Source organism: Felis catus, chromosome C2 (assembly GCF_018350175.1).
Source record: "Felis catus isolate Fca126 chromosome C2, F.catus_Fca126_mat1.0, whole genome shotgun sequence".
Taxonomy (NCBI): Eukaryota; Metazoa; Chordata; class Mammalia; order Carnivora; family Felidae; genus Felis; species Felis catus.
In genome coordinates this window covers 91,923,927-91,948,549 of record NC_058376.1, presented here as the reverse complement: position 1 = coordinate 91,948,549, position 24,623 = coordinate 91,923,927, and positions in this window count along the sequence as shown.

The window sequence follows — 24,623 nt, the reverse complement described above, 5'->3', positions numbered from 1 at the left end:
TAGGAGACCTTGTGTTTTTGTTAAACAACAATAAAATTGAACATAAACACCAGAATAGTGAGCTCTTTCACCATTACAATAATAAAATGAGAAGTATCTCCCTGCATTCTTGTACCCACAGAGGTCTCTGGTCTCTTGAACATGAGTCGGTAGTTAGTAAATTAGATTTCTAGGGCACCTACAATCTATCCATGGAACTAAGGTCTCTATAGACAACAGCCTTTAAGACATGGTAACCCAGGGGTGCCTGGATGGCGCAGTCGGTTAAGCGTCTGACTTCAGCCAGGTCACGATCTCACGGTCTGTGAGTTCGAGCCCCGCGTCGGGCTCTGGGCTGATGGCTCAGAGCCTGGAGCCTGTTTCGGATTCTGTGTCTCCCTCTCTCTTTGCCCTTCCCCCGTTCATGCTCTGTCTCTCTCTGTCCCAAAAATAAATAAACGTTGAAGACATGGTAACCCAGTAAAAACATCTACTAATTTCATTTGATCTGTGAAATGGCCAAAGTCGTGTAATTGTTCATGAATAAATAACTTATATTACTTCTTTTTTTTTTAACGTTTTATTTATTTTTGAGACAGAGAGAGACAGAGCATGAACGGGGGAGGGGCAGAGAGAGAGGGAGACACAGAATCGGAAGCAGGCTCCAGGCTCTGAGCCATCAGCCCAGAGCCCGACGGGGGGCTCGAACTCACGGACCACGAGATCGTGACCTCAGCTGAAGTCAGACGCTTAACCGACTGAGCCACCCAGGCGCCCCCTTATCTTACTTCTTAAGGAAGATTGAATTGAGTGGTTAGGAGAATATTGTCCCCTCTCCTGACAGTTAGATTCCTTCTGTTTCATCTCTGATTTGCTCTCTCTCATTATGGCTATCATCCTCTCCCTGAGGTGACTGTGTTTTTCACCAAGAAGTTGTTTGTTTGTTTGTTTTCTTGCACACGTAAATAAAACTGTTCCAGCATATTTATCAATGGGCTTCCAATTCCATGAAGCACCTGTCAATCTGATGTTCCAGTTTGTCTATTTGATTTTTTTTTTTTCCATTTAAAGTTAGTGTTGATCACTGGATGTTGTATGTAAGTGATGAATCACTTAATTCTACTCCTGAAACCAATATTGCACTGTTAACTAACATTTAAATTTTTAAAAAAGGAAAAAAATTAAGTTATTGTTTAGTTTTTTGTCAAAATAATGTGTTCAGAGGGTTTAAAAACCAAATAGTACTAAAAGTCACATAAGGAAAAACAACGGTCAGCCACTATAACTAGATTTTTCTCCCCAGAGACAATTAACTTCATCTGGTTTGATTCTTTTATATGGCATTTACCTTCATATATATATATATATATATATATATATATATATATATACACACACACATATATATAATTTCTTTTACTCTCCAACTTTTATTTTCAAAATTTTCAAAGCCAAAGAAGCACTGAGAGAATGGTACCATTCACAGAGATTCACTGATTGTTAACATTTTGCCACGTTTGTTTTATCCTTCTCTTTTGACTAAACTATTTGGATGTAGGTTGCACATATTATGACATTACAATCAAATACTTAAGCACATATCCTCTAAAATTAGGGTGTTCTTAAAAAGCAGAGGAGTGCCTAGGTGGCTCAGTTGGTTAAGTGACCAACTCTTGATTCCAGTTCAGGTCATGATCCCAAAGTCATAAGATCAAGCCCCATGTTGGGCTCCATGCTGGGTATGAAGCTTGCTTAAGATTCTCTCTCCCTCTCTCTGCCCCACCTCTGTTTGTGCTCATACATATACATGGTCTCTCAATTGCTTTCTCAAAAAATAAAACAATAAAATAAAATAAAATAACAAAATAAAATAAAATAATAAAATAATAAATTATAAAGTAAAATAAAATAAAATTAGAGTATTATTCTCCAAATGTCTCCTGGCTTTTGGTGACATTGTTTAAGGAACTCACAGGCTATGTTAACAAATCTCCCACTTAGAAATTAAACTCATGGCCTAGTGGAGCATATCCCTTGATCTGTATTCCTCTACTGCCTACTAGCACATTCTTAGCACAACTATCCTAGCACAACTATCAATTACACTATAGTAATCGAATATGGCTCCCTGCATTCCTTTACCCATCATATTAGCTTCCACAGAGATTGAGATCCTTTTTCATTGCTTTCCTTCAACCCTTAGTGCCACAGCTGCCTTTTACATCTACTAATAACTTCCAGCTGATCTGTACAACTGGTGACCTAGAAGTATCTCAAATGTACCTGGAACTGTACAAGAATTACATAAGCAGCACCAGGCCCTGGTGTGAGATATTCTTTGGGCCCTCCTACAACATTCACACTTACCTTTATCCTAAAAGCAGAAGAGACTAAAGATGATAAAAGCCTCTATCTTAATAATTGCATTTTATTTTCCTCCACAGGCATATCCATATCATTGTCCATAAGTGTACTTATACCCCGGGCTCCAGAGCCCCCACTGAATGATACAAGATGAGAAACTACTATGTTACCCAGAAAATGGTGCTCTCTCTAATGGTACAAACTGTTATTCCTAAAAGACCAGTAGTAAAACTGTCCTTCCACAATTTGGAAAATGTGGAAAAATGTCCTTCCACAATTTGGAACACCCCATGCAGGACTAAAACATTCCATAAAGAAATATGATTTCTGCTTTATCTGGGAAAAGATGTGGGGAAGTGGCATATGGGTTAACGTAGGAACCCTGAGCTGTCCTTCCTAGTTACCTCCTCAACCCTCCTATTACTACATACTCAGGAAGCAGGACAAGGGAAGGGACCAACAGAATTGGGATTCCAAGAGTCTGAAATACAGCTTAGCTGCAAGAAGAAAGCAAGGACTTATCTAGATCTGGTCTGAGGCCAGAGAAGAGACCAAGAAGAAAAGGTAGGATGTGCAGTGTTGGAATATTTAGGAAAATAAGTTGAAAATTTAAGTCTTCACCGTGAAGGCTCTTTCATCTGGAGTCCAGCATGGGCAGCCAAGACAAGGGCAAATCCTTAATGGTGCTTTACAGACAGAAAAGTTGATCTTGGGTTTTCATTTTTCTTTTGGAATGTTTGGTAACTGCACACCTTTGCTGGTCAGATTTCCACTTCTGGTCAATAGAGATCCAAATCATGTCTAATGATGCCTGCTGAGAGCGTTTTTCAGTCTGTTTAGATCTTCCTGAACAGGGAACACTTTTATCTCTCTAGTGAGAATCCTGCTTACTTACAACTTATAAAGGAGCCGTCATTAGCTTTTCCTCACAATGATCCTTCCCCTCCAAGAATTTTGGCCAAGGGTTAGCTTGGCTTTTAAGTCTGCCCACTCATCTTTCCTTCATTTGTATCTCTCTTCATGAGCAGAGTCAGAAAGTGGAATGAGCGCACCCAAGCATTTCACCACCAGAAGAATAATTTTCCAATTTTTCTTTAACCAATAAGAGGAATGCCTTTTTGTATTTAGCTACCGCTTATTTTTTTCTCAGAGAAACCCAAATTTAACTCTTCCTTCCCAAAGAGTACTTCAGCTACACAATTCACAAAATTAAATAATAATTCCCATAGCAAATGTAGACAGGATCAGAAACAACTGTTTTCTAAAGCAAACCTCTCCTAAAAGAGGTGATAAAACCTCCATTCATGTAAGAATATAACACCTAGATTTTATTTACATCAAACTTAAAAATCATTTAAACTGAGAACAAATGTAGAACCATCATGAAAGGAAATGGCAAATAGTGTTACACTGATGGATTCTAAGTACTTACAATGGACATAGAGAGAAATAAAAGAAAACACCTTAAAAGTGGCCTTCACGTGAAACACATTCCTTTTAACTTCACAGAAATACTTTGAAACTCTAGTATGAATTTCTACAGTCATGCTTTTCAAAGTGGGATCCACAGATCAATAGTATAAAAATTTTTAGCATGTATGTTTAAAATGCACATTCTGGGGCATCTGGCCGGCTAGAGCATGCGACTCTTGATCTTGGGGTTGTAAGTTTGAGCCCCATGTTATGTGTAGAGATTATACAAAAATAAAACCTTTAAAAAATAAAAATAAAATAAAGTAAGATAAAATGTGATTTCTTGACCTCTATCCTAGATGCTTTCCTGATAATTCCCACCTGCACCGATGTTTGAGAACTGTTATGCAAGAGAAGAAAAAAAATGGAGTAATTATTTGAGGGAAAAAATTTTACAAATGTAAAACGTCAAAGATAACTATGAAAATGACAATAAACATCCATATATTTGGAGATAAGTGTTGGAATGTTTTTTACTAATGAAATAACGTGGTGTTTTGGTAGTGCAACAATGATCCCAGTTGCTCATTTTGGTTTTGTTTTGTTTTTTTCTATTTCTAGTTATTTATTTATTTATTTATTTATTTATTTATTTATTTATTTATTTTACTTGAGAGAGAGAATGAGTGCAAGCAGGGTAGATAGGCAGAGGGAAAGAGAGAATTTTAAGCAGACTCCATGTTCAACAGGAGCCCTATGCTGGGCTCAATCCCATGACCCTGGGATCACGACCTGAGCTAAAATCAAAAGTCAGGTATTCAACAAACTGAACCACCCAGATGCCCGTTGAGTTGCTCATTTTGAAGTTGGATGATGGAAATATGGAGCCATTATTATTCTACTTTTGTGTGTGTGGCGGGGGGAGGGTGTTTCTGTTTTAGTTTTATTCTATTTTTATATGTTATTAATTTTCAATACTACAAAGTCTTTAAACTTGTTGCTACACATGGTTCCCCAAATAAGAAAGAGACATGGGCTATAGGGTGACTTATCTTTTTCACATGATGAACTAAGAGAGATCAATTCCATGTGCCCTGAAATCATTCAGTGTATATCTGGTATTTAATCTAACTATAACTAACCTTGATCCAACTAAATACACATAAATTTGTGTTTGAAAGTATTTTTTCTTTTGAAAACAATATTCTAAATTACAATAGTCATTTAAAATTATGTTTTTTACCTTCTTGACATTTCTTACAGTGTTTTCAGTAGCACTTATTAATTATAACTACTCTGAGGTGACATCACCTTTCATTTTCTGATCTTATTCTTTCCCATATGACCCTGTCTCTCTTGAAAAATAAAACTCTTACTTTGGAAAAGCAACTTTAATATCTGGGATCAGTGTAAAGGGTCATGTCTCATTTATTAATGTGTTAGAGTCTTTGTCCCTTTAGTCTTTTTTGATCTGAAGAAAAATAACTTCATTTTTTTCTACTAGCCCCAGATACTCTGAGGCATTGAACTCTTAGCCTCTCTATGCCCAGCAGCTGCTTTTTAAAGGGCTAAACTCTTCTTAGATTGGTTTGTACAAGTAACACAATTTGAAGTGCATCCATAAGTTTTATGAGATCAATAGTCTGATCTACACAGGAGATCGCAGAATGGTACTAAGAGCTGTCCAAGCCACTTTCTTTCAAATGGCTCAACAGTCTTCATAGACATCAGCAAGATTGAATTAATCAGTATCTCTGGCTTCTGCCAATCATGCTGTTATGTAGACAACAGCAATCAATTAGCTTAATCAATATCAAGATTGGAACCATCTACAGTCATGAATGTAGAAATAGCCCAAGATGTAAAACACAAAAACAAACAAAACATTATTATGAAACTATGTTTTCACATTTACATCCAGTAACATTTTTAAAGGAGCAGGGAGATTAAAAGGAGAAATCAAGAGGAAAAGAACCTAAATGGAAGAAAATATTGTTTGAAAATCAATTAACTTCTTGTTAATAAAGGCATAGCTAGGCTGGATTGTGGGAGCATGCTTTGTCTCTAAAATGGTGATTGGATTATATTGACTTAATCACTACGGAGTGGTGATGACCTGGTCTTCCACATGCACTAAGTCATTTCTAGCCAAAAATGTATTGTTTTTGTCAACAAGCAAAACTAAATTCCTTTGTTTAGGAATGCAGTCTTTGGTGTTAAAATTATAAAGCAAAACAAAGAAGTGATTACCATAGAAACTGGATTAGTGGTTACTTCTCAGAGGGAGACAGTTATAATTGAGGGGCACACTGAGGGCTTGAAGAGCGCTAACAACGTTCTCTTTTTGGAACTGAGAGGTGCCTACCCAAGTGTTTGCATTTACAATAATTCATTAAGCTATATATTTATATTTTATCCCTTTTTAAATATATATTATATTGTACAATTTAAAAAATGTTTAAATGAAATAGCTACCCAAAGGATTGTGATTTATACATCTGTTTTGCTAACCGTAGTTCTGACTAACTTGGAACAGAAACTGAACCAGAATTTCCAATACTAATTTCACCATTAAAAATAATGTACAGAAAGATATACTATATATTTATATTAATGCAAGTATGTATATACACACACATTTTTGTACATTGTTTTACTTCTTCAGTAAAGATGTGCCTGAAGCAATATTTCTGGCATCTGGTTAAATCTAGAAGATCCTACATTCAGCTAATATTTCAGAGTAAACTTTGTGGTTTGAATACCATTATAATCTAATCTTTTTTCAGCTTTATATTTTTCATAATATCTGCTCATATTTCGTAGTCAGTTTCTCTAACCTGTCTTCTGTAAGGTCTCAAATCACCAAGGCCACCTGGTGCTCTCTCACTGAACATGAGGTGAAATGACTTCTGGAAGTCTTCCTAGTCACTCCCCAGTCCAGACTAAACAGAACAAAAACTAAAGTTCGGATAGCATACATGAGTTATATGTGACCACAAAACTAGAGATAGGTTTTTTGAGGCCAAAAGTAGTACCCATATCATATCACAACTAAAAATAAATCCTATTTGAATATCACATAATTCATTTAATGTTAGGTTTTAATGTTTTCTGATAATCAATATCCACAATCTCAGTTCAATAGAATAAGAACTCTCAACATTCGTTAAACTTGAACCCAAACACTATCAGAGAAATCTTACCCTACCAATATCACACCAAATAAGAAATTTAAAAAAAAAATGAAAGCAGGAGAGAGAAAAATAATGTTTTCTAAAGAATGCTACATTTGTAGTTGCAGTGGGAGGCTACTAAAATGAAAGAGAAGAAAATGTGTTGTGTTACCATAGGGCTGGGCTAAGCTTAGTGATACAAGTTATCACTTGGTTACTACTCACCTCCTTAACATCTCCTAAGCATCTAACTCGGTCACTGTTCCCAAATTGTCTCCAAGCTTCCCACAGCCTCCTGAGTCTAACCTTCCCACATCCTGCCCCCTCTCATGTAGTCAGGTTCTCTCAATTTTCCCCAATTCTTTGCTCAGGACTTTTTTTTTTAATCCATTAATTCTCAACATTCTTTCATTTATAACTACTTCTTGGGGCGCCTGGGTGGCGCAGTCGGTTAAGCGTCCGACTTCAGCCAGGTCACGATCTCACGGTCCGTGAGTTCGAGCCCCGCGTCCGGCTCTGGGCTGATGGCTCAGAGCCTGGAGCTTGTTTCCGATTCTGTGTCTCCCTCTCTCTCTCTGCCCCTCCCCCGTTCATGCTCTGTCTCTCTCTGTCCCAAAAATAAATAAACGTTGAAAAAAAAAAAAAAAACTACTTCTGAACTAAAAAATAAGACTCTTCTGGAGTCTGGATTCATTTCACCCGAGGAAATTGTGAACATTTTAAGGCAGGGATTTTAGGGCAGGGAGTGTGCCCAGGCAGAGGAGTAGATGGTTACCACCCCAGCGTCATTACGGAGCTTCTGCCCACTCGCTGTGTGGAGGTTGGCCAAGGAGCCAAACCTTGGCACCTGACAGCCTAGAATTCTTGAACCCAAGCAGCCAAAAAGTAGCCACAGAAATCTCAAATAAATATAAGTATTTTAAAAATCCTTAGAGAAAAAAACCCTATTTCTCCCAAATGAGGCCATGGTAAACTGCTGTAAACAGTTTGTTTGGATGATTAAGTATTTGTCTGACCCATCAGCAGACAGACAACTTGTAAGAAAAGGCCCTTGGTGGCAGAATGTTGGGAACTACTGCTCCAGGTAATAGGGATTTAAGCTATTTATATTCTGAACAAAATCTAACATACACAAGAACTCCATAAATATTTGAAAACTACTTTTCAGAAGTAACATTGTGATAAGTAGCTGATCCTTTGAAAATGATTAACAGAGTCCTAAAAGAAATAGTTGATCCTATGATGACAATGTTCCTGCAAGGAGACACCATATACTATCAACTGAAACATTGTACTACTACTGTTACAAGCCTTAAAAGATTTGGAGGAAACTGAGGGGTGCCTGGGTGGCTCAGTTAAGCTTCAGACTTTGGCTCAGGTCATGATCGTGTGCAGAGCCTGCTTGAGATTCTCTCTCTCTCTCTCTCTCTCTCTCTCTCTCTCTCTCTCTCTCTCCCCTCCCCATCCCACTTGCACACTCTGTCAAAATAATAAATAAATAAACCTAAAAAAAATATTTGGAGGAAACTGAAATGCCAGTTACTTCACTGCTAGCAATAAAGTTTGTTTATGCATGGATGTATTTGTTACTTGTTAGGGATTGGTTAGTTGGTTCTGAGAAGTAGGACATTTGTTTTTCTTGTCAAAGCTAAATAAGATGCTTCATAAAACATGCATGGAACAGATACATTCCTAACAGGTTGTCTGTAAAATACCCCCTAGTGTGACTTGAGTTCAACTGGCACCTCTACTATACCTTTGAGCTGAGTAATGCTGGGCAAGTTGCTTAACTTCTCTGAACCTCTTATGAGGATAATAATAACATGAATTGAAGACTAAACAACACATGTGAAAAAAAATACATGTGAAAACATTTTGCAACTATGAGAGGAAAATTTTTGTAAAGAGCCAAAAAAAAAAGTTGCCATTATTTTGGTACTATATGAAACCAATGTTTTCACCATGATTTTCTCCTACATTATTAAATATGCTATTATTCTGGTAGGTTCAAGAGAGAATAATCAGGATGATTTGTCATCAAAATGGCATGTGCCGACTACAGCAGAGTTATACATATTTAAATACCTTGGATATAGATTGAAATCTCTATTTGTGATTAGTAGGAATAAAGCCTTGCCAAATTAGACATGTAAAACTTAAATACAAAGCAAAGAATAAACAGGTACAAACAAATGTCTTTTCTGGTAACAAACCCTTTCATATGAATTAATTTATCATGGTTTTAGCATATAAATATTAGATGAAAGGTACAAAAACTTAGACACTAATATTAAGGCAAATTATCTTTGACATCTGTTTGAATCAAATAAAAAAAAAATATTGCACATGTTTTGCAAATTTAGACATACTTTGATTGCTATAAGCTGAATGGTATGCAGTAAGTGATTGACATTTATCAATTTTCCAGATTTCTTCCTTTTCTTTTGTCCTCTGGCCTACTGTTACTCCTAAAGTTTTTGTAAAAATTTTCTAAAATCTTTTATTTCACTAAGCGAAACAACAAAACAACAATATGACATTCAGAAAATTAAGGGGTCAGCTACCTGCTTTATTAGAACAGAGGCTTGTGCTCAAATGTGTTGCTTCTCTAGAGCACTAAAATTACTAAAATCCATATTGCCCTTGAAGTGAAAAATAAAATATAGCAGTTGCAAATAGGTTAAAAACTGACAGTTCCTGTGTTAGCTGCTCTAGGGATATGGCAGGAAATTGACTTTTGTCATGAAGTGTTATTCATGCCTTCAAACATGGGATCACTTTTTGTGCCTCCTGGGGTAACACATGCATGCCACTCTCTCCTTTCAAAACCTCATTCTTCTCAAAATTGTCCTGGAGTTTGGAACCAACGTGTATAGCATACAATTATTTCTCATACATACTCTTATTGGCGAGAGGATATTAGAACACACATGACACACAAACATTTAAACCCATTCATCTGTTCACTGATTCAAGAAACATTTACTTGTACCCATAAGCCACCAGACACTGAGGTAGGCACTGTGAAGACACAAGGAGAATGTATCCCCAACATAGTCACAATCCAGGATGCTGCGTACAATGGAGTAAGCAACTATTAGAATAGAGTGTGATATGGATAATGACTGAGATGGATACAGTATGCTGCAGAGAAAAAAAGAGCTGCTAAATATCCCACAGGCATTCAAATTAAAAACAATTATCATGAAAGCCATATACTTTCCAAAACATTCATTTAAAGGCCCATCACAAATATGTGGAAATTAAACAACATACTCTTGAACAACCAATGGATTAAAACAAGTCAAAAAAGAAATTAGAAAATGTCTTGAGACAAATAAAAATGAAAACACAACATACCAAACTTAAGGAATGCAGCAAAAGTGGCATTAAGAGAGGAGTTTATAGCATTAAACATCTACATTAAAAGAGATGAAAGACCTCAAATAAAGAACCTAACTTTATAACTCCAGAAACTAGAAAAAGTAAAACAAATTAAACCCCTGTTAGCAAAAGGAAGGAAATAATAAACATTAAAGCAGAAATAAATGGAATAGAGAATAGAAAACAATAGGAAACTTTAATGAAACTAGGAATTGATTTTTTGAAAAGATAAATAAATTGATAAATGTTTATCTAAACATATTAAGAAAAAAAGGACTCAAATAAAGTCTAAAGTAAAAGAGGAGACATTATAACTGATGCCAGAGGATTAAAAAGGATCCTAAGAGACTATTATGAATAAGTATAAACCAACAAACTAGATAACCTAGAAGAAATGAATAAATTTCTAAAAAAATATAATATACCAAGACTGAATCATGAAGAAATAGAAAGTCACAAGGCACCCGGGTGGCTCAGTCAGTTGAGTGTTCAACTTCAGCTCACGTCATGATCTCATGGTTTGTGGGTTTGAGCCCCAAGTCAGATTTTGTACTGACAGTACAGAGCCTGGAGCCTGCTTCCAATTCTTTGTCTCCCTCCCACTCTCCCCACTCACACACACACTCTCTCTCTCTCTTTCAAAAATAAAGAAACATTTAAAAAATTAAAGAAAGTCTGAATAGATATGTAACTAGTTTGGAGATTGAATCACTAATCAAAAACATCCCAACAACAACAACAAAAAAATCTAAGATTTGATGGTCACATTGGCTAATTCTACCAAACATTCCAAGAAGGATTAATGCCGATTGTTCTCAAACGTTTCCAAAAATTGAAAATGAAGGATCACTTTCAAACTCATATTTTATGAGACCAGAATCACCTTACTACCAAAGCCAGATAAGGACACTAAAAGAAAAGAAAACTGCTGGCCTATATCCTAGATGAATATAGATGTGAAAATCCTCAACAAAATACTAACAAATTTATTTCAACAATATATTAAATGAATCATACATGATGACAAAGTGGGATTTATTCCTGGGATGCAAGGATGGTTCAACATATGCGAATCACTAATGTGATACCCCACATTAGCAGAATAATGGCTAAAAATTGCATGATGATCTCTACAGATAGATAAAAATGGTCAAAATTCAACATTCATTCATTATAAAAACTCTCAATAGACTAGGAATTGAAGGAAAGTACCTCAGTTTAAAAGACCATATACAAGAAGTTGACAGTTAATATCATACTCAGTGGAGAAAAACTAAAAGCTCTTCCTCCAAGACCAGGAGCAAGGCAAGGAAATTCCTTCTCACCACCTTCATATACCATCATACTGGAAGTTCTAGCCAGAGCATTAGGCAAGAAAAAGAAATAAAAAGAATCTAAATCATAAAGAAAGAAGTAAAATTGTCTTTGTTTGCAGATGACATGATCTTATATAGAGAAAATCCTAAAGACTCTATTAAAAAATGTTAATTGAGTAAAGTGGCAGGATACAAAATGGATTGTATTTCTGCAACGGATGAACGGTGAACTATCTGAAATGGAAATGAGGAACACAATCCCATTTACAATAGTACCAAAGGGAATAAAATACCAGGGAATAAGCTTAGCTAAGGAAGGGAAAGACTCACCCACTAAAAACTACAGAACACTGATGAAAGAAATTTGGCAAGACACAAACAAATGGAAAGACATTCATGTTCATGAATTGAAGATTTAATACTGTATTTGTCTTATATCTCAGTTCCTCTTCCTGAGGACTAATGTGGTAGAATTATGAGTTAAATAGAAAAGACAGAGATTGGTAGAATGGATAAAAATACAGACTCCAACTACATACCATTTAGAAGAGCTCACTTTTAGATCTAAAGACACAACTAGATTGAAAATGAAATGGTGAAAAGATACTCTATGCAAATAGTAGCTAAAAGAGAACATAGGTGACTTTGCTAATATCAGTCAAACATACTTTAAATCAAAAACCTTCTCAAGAGACAAAGAAGGACATTATATATTAGAGTTACATATTTTAAAAAGTAAAAGGTTCAAAACAGCCAGAAGATGTAACAATCATAAATATGACAGACTATCAAATATATGAAGCAAAAACTGGCAGAACTGAAGGAAGAAATAGACAATTCTACAAAAATATTTGAAGACTTCAGTCTTGCACTCTCAATAATGGATAGAACAACTAGACAAAAGATAAGTGAAGAAATAGAAACTTAATACAAGAAACCACCTAGATCTAACCAACGTATGGAACTCTCTACCTAACAACAACATGTACATTCTTCTCAAGTGCACATGGGACATTTTCCAAGAAAGACCATTTGTTAGGCCACAAATTAAGCCAATACATTTTAAAAATATAATATATTATACAAAATATCTTCTGCAACCACAATGGGATGAAGTTAAAAAGAAATGATCTAGCAAACCAGAGAAACCCATGGAAGAAATTTAAATGCATATTGCTAAGTGAAAGAAGCCAGTCTGAAAAGATCACATATTGCATGATTCTAACTATATAACACTCTGAAAAGGCAAAACTAAGGAGTAAAAAGATCAGTGGTTTCCAGAGATTGGAAGGGAAGGATAAATAGGTGGGGCCCAGGGGATTCTTATGGCAGAGAAACTATTCTGCATGATATTTAATGATGGACACTTGACGTTACTCATTTGTAAAGACTCTTCGAACATACAACACAAAGGTGAACCTAATGTAAACTGTGGACTTGGTTAATAATAATGTATCAGTATTGGTTCATCAGTTCTAACAAATATACCAAATTAATGCAAGATATTTATAATGGGGAAAACTGAGAAGGACAAAGGTATGAAAAAGTCTCTGTATTTTCTGGGAAACTTTTCTGTAGGTCTAAAACTGCTCTAAAATATAAACTATATTTAAAAAGAAAAAAAATCAGTGAAATTAATTTTAATAATATACTCAATAGATCCCAAATATTTCAACATGTAATCAATATCATTACAGTATTAATAAAACTTTTATGCTTATTTTCATACTAAATATTTGCACTTCAGTGTTTATTTTACACCCACTTCAAGTGCTCGATATTCACATCTGGCTAGTGGCTATCATACCACACAGAGGAGGTATAAATAGATTATGTTCTAATTGTTAAGATAGAGGAAGGTGTGTACAGGATATAAAAGAGTGGGGAGAGAAAGGTATTTAAGGCAGGCTGTTGGACAGGAAAGTCTTCAGAATGCAGAGAAGACTGAGTTGAGACTTGACGGAATCCTGGGAGTTACCAGTTGAGCATCAAACAGCAGGAGAGCCAAAGGACCCAGTCAGTGAAGATATAATGAGCCACGGCTAGATCTAAGGAGCTTATTATCTGCATTAACAGTGAAAGGAAGAATAGACGAAAGTGCCAGCTCCATGAGTCTGTGCTACACACCAAGAAAGGATGACATGAAAACAAAAATGCTGGTTGACTGCAGTATGAGTTGTTGGACACCCCATTGCCGAGGAATCAGTTCCAGACTGCTGCTAAGTGGTTTTCTGGTCTGCAGCTCTCGTCTGAAGGAGACTGGACAGAAAGCCTCATAGGTCATCAGAACTTTGGGGGGTGATGAGAAGTTGTTAATAGCCTCCCTGGCGAAATAGGGAGGTGAGCAAGAGATGACCTCATAGGAGCTCCTTACAAGCATCCTATCCTTTCAAGTCCTGGAATGATCGATCACAAAGACATTCTTTCAAGCTTCAGATTAGCTGTGGTTCAAGCCTCTGCTTGAATGCCCTATGTATATATGTGCAAGGCTGCCAGCACGCCATGGCAGAGCCACTCCCCTCCATCATTGAAGGAGACGAAGAAGAAAGGACATCCAAGAAAATAGAATAGCATGCATAAAGACAAAAGGGTGACATATCTAGCTAGCATATGGTAGGTATGTGGCAGAAGTGTGAGACAGGAGGCTTGAAAAGTAGGCACAGACTAAGCTTGAAGGGTTTTATAAATTATATTGAGAGGTTTCTATGTGAAGACGTTTCAGGAGAGAATTGGGTCACATTTAGATTTTAGAAAGGACCCTCCGACAGTACTGTAAAGGAAGAATTGAAATAAATCTAGATTGAAAGTGAAGCTGGGGCTGCTGGAGTCAATGCATCTTGGAGACGAGGGAGAGAAATGCATTATCCAATTGGTATACTCTCCGTATATGGTTGGAAAGAAACAATAGTCAAGCATGTGGTCACTGTTAAGCAGGGAGGGAAGATAAAGGGCTCAATATTACATGTCCCATATTCCATTTGTTAATAATCCAATTTTGCCATTCCTTTTCATGTTGTGAAGTTTGACCTTTTCAGGGTTGTTATTTTTTCCCACTTTTTGCTAATTAATGGAATTCTCCCATTTGGTTATTTAAAACAAAGTGTGAATGACTGGTGAAGAAGCTCTCAGCAAGGTAAGAAGAGGAAACCGTTGCCTATCCCCATGACCTACAGAAAACCTGGTACTGTTATGTGTTCATAAGAGTGTACATGAAAATGTTATTTCTAACAGAGGAGTCTGGCAAACACCCAGGTTAGGTCTTCCTGCCAACTTCCCAAGCCTTCACTGAAATACTTACTTCTCATGATCACTTGATTTAAAATTATAATCTTTCCTGACCCCCACGCCCACCCAGCAATATATTTCCAGTGTGTCCAGAAAAGTACTGGTCACATTGCTATTTAATTTTTTAAAAAGAAAATATATACTGTGTGATTCCATTTATATAAAGTTCCAAAACAAGAAACACTATTTCATGATGATGGATTTCAGAAGAGTGAATCGCCTTTGGGGAGAGAGTTAATGACAAGTAAATGGCATGAGCGGGGTTTCTCTGGTGCTAATAATATCCTCTTTTTTGATTCAAGTAGTCGTTACACAGATGTGTGTTGTACTCATGATGTCTACACTTTTCTACCTCTGTTATACTTCAACTAAGAATTTATCTAAGGAAGTTGGGAAGAAGGAAGTTCTGCCTAGCAGCTGGGTTTTCTTCCTGCTTTTCTAAAGCTCAGCTTGTTGCCTGTATTACCTCATCATTCAGGATGGCTGCTCCCCCTTCAGGCATTACTTCTGCATTCCCCCCAGGGAAAGGACTGAAAGAGAAGGAGTGAAGGAGTTTCTTTTGGTGAGATTTTGCTTCCCATTATGAAAGGAAGGCCTCCTGGGGACTTTTGCCAACACATCACTGGATTACATGTTACTCTGCCAGAGATATTTACTTTCCAACCTCTATACCGGAGATACATTAGAAATGGATTTTGAGGGGTGCCCGGGTGGCTCAATCGGTTAGGCGTCTGATTTGGGCTCAGGTCATGATCTCACAGTTCATGGGTTTGAGCCCCGCATTAGACTCTGTGCTGACAGCTCAGAGCCTGGAGCCTGCTTCAGATTCTGTGTCTCCCTCTCTCTCTGCTCCTTGCCTGCTCATGCTCTGTCTCTCTCTGTCTCTCAAAGATAAAATAAAACATTAAAAAAACATTTTTTTTTATTTTTTTTTCAACGTTTTTATTTATTTTTGGGACAGAGAGAGACAGAGCATGAACGGGGGAGGGGCAGAGAGAGAGAGGGAGACACAGAATCGGAAACAGGCTCCAGGCTCCGAGCCATCAGCCCAGAGCCCCACACGGGGCTCGAACCCACGGACCGCGAGATCGTGACCTGGCTGAAGTCGGACGCTTAACCGACTGCGCCACCCAGGCGCCCCTAAAAAAACATTTTAAAAAATAGATTTTGAGGGGCCAGTTTGAATTATCTCTACACATTGGGGAGAAATTTGAGAATGATGGTAATACTAGTAATGGTGAGTATTTGTAATGTAAAAGGAAGATAGCAGGATCCAAAGGACTTACAACTACAAATCATTAGTATATATGTTATATCCTAAGCTATGTATGCCCTTTACTTCCATCTGGTGCTTTGGATCCAAATCTTCATCAGGTCTTCTCTGATGAAGAAAGCTGGGCCAGGTGTGAGCATCTGTCACTACTCTTTCCTCTAGACACACCCAGTCTCTTTCATGACTTCTCATGTTCTCCCAGGCCGATCCTACCACGGGTCACAAATGCTAATGAAAGAAATCAAAGAGCACAGTGCAAGAAAGATTTAGAGAGGGCTCAAAGAGGGGTGTAAGAGAATGATCAAATGAATCCATTTAATTTGTTTCTAAATTTGAGACAGTTATCTGTTTGTTCCTTACTCAACCCGTTTCAGAAAGTATTCAAGGTAGAGTCAGATTTACTTGTGATATGAACATTTCTCCCACAGAAAATCAAGCCCTAAGCCATTGGTCTAAGATAATGTGATTGAGGGTTCCATTTTGTATTTGTCTCCCATCTCAGTTACTCTTCCTGAGGACTAAAGTATCAAGAGGGGTGGGAATACTTCAATTCCCCTAAGAGATTAAATCTTGTAACCCACACTCTCAATCATGGTTGTTTGTTTGTTTTTTCCTTGAGTCAAAGCAATGTTTTTGTAAATGTATAGTTTTTTTCTGGCTGTTGTTTTTGTCTCTTAAGGATTATTCCTAAAAAGGGTCTGCATCTTGATGAGAATTATTTCCAGTTTTTCCTTCCAGTCCCGTAGTCATTTGTAAATGCTGATTGTTAGTGAAATATTTCAGGTGGACTTATATACTGAGTCTAGCAGTCACCCCTATGCTATTCCCAATTCTCAAAATATTACTGACTCTATTGTCCTACTGCACTAAGGGCACCCTATTTATATCTAACATTGATTAATTACTACATGCTGGGCACTATGCTGAGTACTTTGACAGACATTAATCCATTTGATCCTCACATAACCCTATTTAGTAGATGCTACTACCATTCTAATTTTATAGATTAGCAAATGCATAGGCCAAGTAATTACCTCTAGTTAATTCATCCACTAACTGAGGGGATTAGAATCCATGAAGTCTGGCTCCAAAGACTACCTCTATGCTACCTTTGCCCCCCAAAAAGTATCATCTCAATCCAAATAATGCAACATACAATTGTCTGACACTCCATTCCATAAAATATAAAGCTTCCAACTCTATCTGATGTTCAGTGAAATCACCTAATGTATATTTTAATTGTCTAACTGTACATAAACCACCACCAACCTCCCAATTTTCTTTCTATTCTCTTGAATCCTACTCAGAGGGTCACTGGTTAGAGTCAGGACTTCTCATTCAACAGCTACAGCTGGGTTACTCCTCCACAACCTCCAAAAATTGCATGACTTAAACTCCAAGACTCTATTATCAAACTTAATTGTTTTCCAAAGTCAGTCACATAAGAATATGTCAGCACCACACCCACAAACTTTAAAAAATGCAATCAATCCCAGAACAAAAGTAACAACTTTAACAGCTATTAATCTATGCAATATTTCTCTTTACAATAGTATTTTCCTTTCAAAAGTTGAGTAAAAGATTCCAATGCATTTCCTCATTTCTAGTCCAGTTATTTTCAAATACTTTTTCAATATCAATACATCGAAAGGATAGTATCTACTGCCATTGGTAAGGTGGCTCATTACAGCAGTGATTTGAGGGTATGGAGACGAGCAAAGGGTACACAAAAGAAAGTACTTCTTTTTTTTTTTTTAATTTTTTTAACCTTTATTTTTTTTTTAATTTTTTTTTAACGTTTATTTATTTTTGAGACACTGAGAGACAGAGCATGAACAGGGGAGGGGCAGAGAGAGAGGGAGACACAGAATCTAAAACAGGCTCCAGGCTCTGAGCGGTCAGCACAGAGCCCGATGCGGGGCTCGAACTCACGGACCGTGAGATCATGACCTGAGCCGAAGTCGGACGCTTAACCAACTGAGCCACCCCGGCGCCCCACCTTTATTTATTTTTGAGAGACAGATAGCATGTAAGCAGGGGAGGAGCAGACAGAGGGAGACAAAGAATCCAAAACAGGCTCCAGGCTCTGAGCTGTCAGCACAGAGCCTGATGTAGGGCTCAAACTCACTAACTGTGAGATCATGACCTGAGCCAAAGTTGGACGCTCAACCAACTGAGCCACCCAGGTGCCCCTGAAGGAAAGTACTTCTTAGAATACACAACCACATGTAAAGAGTTGAAAAAATTTTTTTAATTGAAAAAAAAAAAAGAATGCACCGTAGTTGAAATTTATACTCCTTGTCAACCTGAGAATCAGCATTCTGAATACTAAATCAGAGAATTAGTGATTAAGTGAATCAGGGGAGCATACAATCACTAAAGAGGGATGAAGACTCCAGGGTCTGAATTCCACCAGGTGTCAGTCATTTTGTGCCATTTCTTCAGAAACTATCACAAGTAAATTTCATAACACTTAGATGATATGTCTCTGAAGGAGATAAATTATGAAATTAAGATTTCAATAGCTTTGGGTTAAAAACAACAACTCTACTTAAAAAGACATCCTTCTCTCTCAGTGAACAGTGCCTGTCAGAAAAATTGGAAATTTTTATAAGTAGACTCTCCAGTCCTCAGTCTCTCATGTCCCTTTCTGCAACTTTTGTATCTATAGGAACTACCTGTCATGTGATGAAATAAACAGGCTTTCAAGAAGTTACATTAAAAACTGATAGACCAGATCAGAGATAACTAAAGCTCTCTTAAAGAAGCAGAATAGTTCTAGGATCAGCAACACTTGAATATAATATAAAACCTTAAAGAATATGTCCATTAGAAGAGGATGTGGACAGGGGTACCTGGGTGGCTCAGTTGGTAAATCATGTGACTCTTTATTTTGGCTCAAGTGATATCTTCCAGTTGTGGGATCGAGCCCCAAGTTGGACTCCATGTTGAACATGGAGCCTGCTTAAGATTCTCTCTCTCTTTTTCTCTAAGATAAAATAAATAAATAAATAAGAGGCTTTAAAGAAGGGGATGTGGACATAGATGTTGCATAGAAAAAAAACAAAATATCCAACACCAATGCAAACAATATCTAGGACAGTCATAGTGGGCACATCCAACAGTTGCTCTATTAAGTGAATGGCAATAAAAGGAAGTACAATATAGTATAGAAGTGAAGCAGACTGACTTTGGGTCCATCAAACCTAGGTTCAAATTCTGGCTCAGCAATTGCTACCCCTGACACTTTGAGTAGATTGTTCTGGGACATTCAATTTTTCATCTCTAAAATAAGACTAATAATACCTACTTCATAGGGTTTTGTGAAACAAAATAGTGAAACAGGGCATGTAAAATGCTTATTATAATGCCTGGCACAAAGTATCTTCTCAGTAAATGTTATGAGTGTAGTAGGCTAAATTCAAAGATGTTCCCCAAATTCCTTCTTCTCATACATGCACCCTCTCTAATCACTTCCCTTTGACTGTGGCAAGAATCATTGAATATGATGGGGCATCACTTCCATGTTTAAGATTCCTAATCAATTATCTGTAAATTAATCAAATGAAATATTATCCCCAGTGGGTTTGGCATAATCAGGTGGGACTTTAGAATTAGGAGGATTCTCCCACTGGCTTCAAAGACTAAGTGGACTGTCATTTTGTGAGAGGACGTGGCTGTGGGCAAGCACCTGACAAGGAGTTCTAGCTACTGAAAGTGGTCCCCAGGTGAAAACAAGCAACAAAATGGGCACCTACAAGATATATATGGAAATAAATTCTTCCAATAACCAATGAGATTGGAAGAGGACCTCGAACATCAGGTGACGGCTCTTGCTGATATCTTAATTTCACTGTGGTGAGATCTTGACCAAATTACCCAGTTAAGCCATACTCAGACTCCTGACACATGGAAATAGCAAGATAAAAGATTTGTGTTGTTTTAAGCCACAAACTTTGTGGTGATTTGTTATGCAACTACAGAAGATTAATACAAGTAGTACCTGTTGTTGTCATAGTGTTACTATTACTTTCTGAGTCTAGGGTCACTTCAACTTTCTGATAATGTTGACATCCCATATAGCTTGTTTGTAAGCACAGAATACTGATCAAGTGAACAATTATAGGATATATTTAGTATGTACATTTCAAATCAATTTATTGGAAACACCTGGGAGGTCACAGCTACTTAGAGTAAGGAATAAATGAACTAACAGTCATTCCATTTTTCTTCCTTTTTCCATCCCAGCCAGTGATCTCATTCATATACTGATTAGAGTCTGAGGGCCACCAAAGAAAATTGGTTTTGATCTTTGTGCTAGACAACATTTTGTGTTCAACAAATATCCCACTTGCTTTTCTAAAGGGTCATAAGATTTTCTACCCAATGAAATGTGATTGAAATTGACTCTAATTACTACTAGACTGAGACAATGAAAAGCCCATGAGCAATCACCATTCTTTATTTTTTCTAGGGAAGCCATATGAGGGGGTCATGTGTGCCATATGATATAGATACAAGATGGGGAAGCCACTGGCAGCCTAGGTCGCTGAATAACTGCATGGAACAATTCCCCACATTAATTCTCATTAAACATGTAGCATGAATGAGAAACAAACTTGTGTTATTTTAGTATCTAAGATTTCAGAGTTAATGTGTAACTACAGTAAAACAGACTATATTAACAGGTTAAATAAGTAGACATGGATTGGGAGAAGCCACTCATTTCAAATTATTTTTCTTTCTCTGCCCTCTGTACATCTTTTTTTCTCCTCCTTGTCTAATGTGAATAGTTTCATAACATTGAAACTGATGGGACTTCCTGCTCAACTGACTCCCTTCTCACTAGTAGATGAACCACACAAGAGGCTAAGTTTGATCCTTCAGGATCACATATCTTCCCTGATAACATGATTGAAGCCATAGCATACAAGAAAAGGTATCCATTTGGCTATCATTTCTCACATGTAAAAACTAAGGGTAGATATATCAACACCTGCTGATTGGAAGAGATTAGAAGACTCAGGGATGCTGGCCATATTTCCTTTAGAAATGACAACCAGAAGCCATCCTTATCTTGTTCATGATTTTTAAAGGCAATCTTCTAAATGTTTCACCATTAAGTGTGACATGAGCCATTGGTCAAAGTAGATATTGTTTATGATTTTAAGTAAGCATTTTTCTTTCTGAGTTTTCTTGGAGATATTCTCAGGAAATAACATTTTTGGACTCAATTGGGATGATCATAAGACTTCTCTTCCTTGACAGTTTGAAGTGATGAATTACGTTAATAGATTTCCTAAGCTTGAATCATCTCTACTTTACTGGAATAAACTGTACTTGGTCATGATAGATGATATTTTTTAATGTAGAGTTGAATTTGACATGCTAATATTTTATTTATAATTTATACATATATATTTCGAAATGATATTGACCTAAAGTTTGCTTTGTGTTTTTTGTCAAGTCCAAAACTACCAAGGTTTTCTAATTTATAAAATCAACTTGGATAGTCTTCTCCTTTTTGCTATGCTATGTAACATATTATGTAGTATAAGCATTATATGTCTTTTGGAGTTTTAAAGAATTGGCTAACAAGCCATCTTCCTCCAGAGATAGGCCAGAAATCCCTATATTTTACTAATTATACTTTTGAAATTATTCTGAAATTTTGCAGCTTATACTTTTCTAGAAAATTATTCATTTGATTAAGGTTTTCCAATTTATTAAAACTTTTATCCTTTTTGTGGTCTTTCTTAATTTTAATTTGGGTAATTTTTTTCCTTACCTAGGGTTGTTAAATAACTCTGCTTAGTAGTTATTTAATCTATCAAATCAGTGTTAAACCATGTAAATTGTTGCATCTGCGGCAATACAAGAAATGGTTACTAATGTTATATGAGCTCCATTTCCAAAGTATCATTGATAACATTTCTAATCCAAACTTTCTGCAAAAGAATGCAAGTAATGGCAAAGTGATACCTTAAACTACTCAATTATAATGAATGAAAATAACTCAATGTGAAAAGAAAATTATCTCTGGGTTGTTTTGTAACAACCCAAGTTTTGTAACTTGTGGGATACCAAAAATCATGCAAATTATAGTTGAAATATGGAGAGTCCAAGGAACATATTCTGCTTGTTGTCAAAGGAATCTTATTACATGGGAATGAAATGAAAGACATATTAACACAGACATGACTGTAGATCATGGTGTTCATTTTATGTATATCTTTTCCAAAACAGATACAGGGTATAAACAAGACCAACATGTATCACAGTTATAAAGAAAATCAAAATATGATGTTTTACGATAATATTATATTTACATATAATGCAAAGAATAAAATGAGAAATAAAGTCTTACTTATCTGATTAAAGTACAACATAAATGGATTGGCAACTCAGATACAGAAAATGATTTATTTTTCTCAGGAGAGCTATTCATAAGAGCACAGTCTTCTACAATGTCAGGCACTATCATTTATGGAATATTATCTTCTCAATATACTAAGATAGTAATTTGTAATATGATTAAAACAGTGTTTCTTGATCTCATCACACTGTTTTCCATATCAGAAAGAAAGAGGGAGTCTTGCGGATATTCAATGTGTTTTTGTGGAGTATTATGTATTAAGTATTATGTATTAAGTATTATGTATTATGTATTAAGTATTATGTATTATGTATTAAGTATTATGAAAGCTTCATTTAAGCTAACAAGGCTATTTTCTGATATTGGGTGAAAACTTCTAAACATACATTGAACAAACTAAAAGATACAGAGATACCTCAGCAAAGGCTTAGACTGTAAACTTTCAACAAATTGAAAGATACTAAAGAATTTCTGGAAGATTGATACAGTGAACTAGAAATTGTGATATTTGACATAGAATGGTCATACACTTAGATACTGAAGTATTCACGGTAATGGAAGAATTTGAAATGGAAAAGAAAAATGTATTTTGCACATCCAAAGCTTGGACACATGTTGGGAAATAACCAGGAATTTGGTCAATGATAACCAAGAGGCAGGATAAATTTTTATACCTAGACAAAAGAGTAGTAGTTTGTGACCACTAGCAATGTGTGGGATGGATTAGAGAAAAGACTGGGTGCAGAGAGTCCAAGTCTATTATAACAGTCCATGCAAAAAAACAATGAACATTTGATTTAATTCAACAAATATTTATTGATACTGACTGTATGCCAAGTACTAAAATTGTGAACAAAATAGTATATCATCCCTGACATATAAGCAACTGAATGAAAAAGCAATAGGAAAGAAGACTATGACAGCAAGAGTTATTGCAAAGATTGAGTTGACAGAGCCCTCTTTATATTGATGGTCAAGAAAAGCAAGAATTTCAAGAAAATGGCCTTACACCTACATAACAAGTAAAATAGAAAAGCCACTGATACAGAGAAGGAGTAACTTATTCAGCATATGTTGAATCCTTTCAGTGCCAACCACTAGGAAAATAAAGATGATCAGGAAGGAGCCCCATTCTGAAAAAGTGACAGGTGTGACTCTGGCAGCAGTCCTGGACAAGGTAAAATGTTGATTCACAAAGGACACCCTTGTGAAATATTCAAAAAAACAACGGAGAAGGTGGTCTTGAAATTCAAAGCAGAAGTTAGACCAAGAGAAATCTGATTAGGAAATAATTTTCCAGTTATCTATTATGAAATTACCAAAAGAAAGTGAATAGAATAAGAGGTAACATGTAGAAACAGAAACGATAACAATGATAATTATGAATATACATTGTAAAAGTAAGCAAAGAAGACTAACTTAGAATAGCAATAGAGATGGATATAAAATAATAGGAAAATAAAAATGCTGAATATCATCAAAGTGATATTGATCTATATAAAACAATTTCCAAAAAGATGGCATCATTAATAACAAAAAGAGTAGAGATGGAATAGAAAAAGAGCAGAAAGAGAAATGTTTCAGAAGGAAAGTGTGAGTTTAAGGCAAAAAAAAAAAAGCCAGAATATAAGAGATTGTTAGCTTTTTATTAGAAATGGGGAAGTTCATGTAGACTACCCTTTTAAGGAAACTTGGTAGTGGGAAGAGTAATCAGCAGGTTGAGATAATCTTGGTTCTTTGTGGGAGAATTAAGAGATGCTTGAGTGTGTTTATAAACTGAAGTAGCAGATTGTGTCAACCCAAAATATGCCTCATTGGCATCAGGATTACCTTGAACTATTTTGAAAAACAACAGGCACAAAAGAAACTCTGAAAATAGAGTTTTTATATACACTTTATATATTATTTTATATTCCCCCTTTTATATTAGAGGGAAATTACATTAGAAAAGGGGCCTGTACCAGGAAATGTTATTATCAAAGATCACTTTTTTCCACCCCACCTGGACCCCCGAAGCCACTCATCCACCCTGAGAAACTTATTTGCAAGGCAGAGCAAGT